A 1,471-nucleotide genomic window follows, 5' to 3' on the forward strand; every position below is an offset into this window, starting at 1 on the left:
ATGCTGCCGCCTCCCCAGTACCTGACTTTAGATGCCAGAAACTAATGCCGTCCACACTCCGTCTCAGAGACCACCACATTCTCCTCCTGCTGTAAATGATGCTACCGCCTTGCCAGTACCTGACTTTAGATGCCGGAAACTAATGCCATCCACACTCTGTCTCAGCCCACCGCCTCCTCCTTCTTCTGTAAATGATCCTGCTGCCTCTCCAGTACCTGACTTTAGATGCCAGAAGCGAATGCTGTCCACACTCCGTCTCAGAGCCCACCACCTCCTCCTCCTGCTTGTAAATGATGCTGTCGCCTGCCCAGCACCTGACTTTAGATGCCAGAAACTAATGCAGTTCATACTCCGTCTCAGCCCATCGCCTTCTGCTCCTTCTGTAAATGATGCTGCCACCTGCCCAGTACCTGACTTTGGATGCCAGGAACTAATGCCGTCCATACTCCGTCTCAGCCCACCGCCTCCTCCTCCTGCTGTAAATGATGCTGCCGCCTCCCCAGTACCTGACATTAGATGCCAGAAACTAATGCCGTCCAAACTCCATCTCAGAGCCCACCGCCTCCTCCTCCTGCTCTAAATGATGCTGCCGCCTCCCCAGTTCCTGACTTTAGATGCCAGACGATATTGCCGTCCACATTCCGTCTCAGAGACCACCACCTCTTCCTCCTCCTCCTGTACCCAGTACCCAACTCTAGATGCAAGATACTAATGTAGTCCACGATCCGTCTCAGAGCCCACCACCTCCTCCTCCTGTTTGTAAATGATGCTGCCGCCTTGCCAGTACCTGACTTTAGATGCCGGAAACTAATGCCGTCCACACTCCGTCCCAGCCCACCGCCTTCTCCTCCTGCTGTAAATGATTCTACCACCTCCCCAGTACCTGACTTTATATGCCAGAAACTAATGCCATCCACACTCCGTCTCAGAGACCACCACCTCTTCCTCCTCCTCCTGCTGTAAATGATGCTGCCACCTGCCCAGTACCAAACTCTAGATGCCAGATACTAATGCCGTCCACACTTTGTTCCAAATCCCACCGCCTCCTCCTCCCAGTCCCCAGCTCTAGATGCCAGACTGGACTCCAGCTCAGCAGGGTCTTCTTTCCCCGCTGATTCCTCCAAGCACAATCCCTTTCATGTGGTTTCGCTATATAGTAGGTAGGGACAGATTGGAATCTCCCTCATCCATTTATGTCTCCAATGGCTACTGCTTCTACACTGTCCAAAAAAGTGATAGCCTTCAATGTTAATGCCCTCCTTGCTCCGTCTCAGGGCCCAACGCCTCCTCCTCCCAGTCCCCAGCTCTAGATGCCAGTCTGGACTCCAGCTCAACAGGGTCTTCTTTCCCTGCTGATTCCTCCAAGCACAATCCCTTTCATGTGGTTTCGCTATATAGTAGGTAGGGACAAATTGGAATGTACCTCATCCATTCATGTCTCCAATAGCTACTGCCTCTACAGTGTCCAAGT

The sequence above is a fragment of the Pyxicephalus adspersus genome, chromosome Z (assembly GCF_032062135.1).
Source record: "Pyxicephalus adspersus chromosome Z, UCB_Pads_2.0, whole genome shotgun sequence".
Lineage (NCBI taxonomy): Eukaryota > Metazoa > Chordata > Amphibia > Anura > Pyxicephalidae > Pyxicephalus > Pyxicephalus adspersus.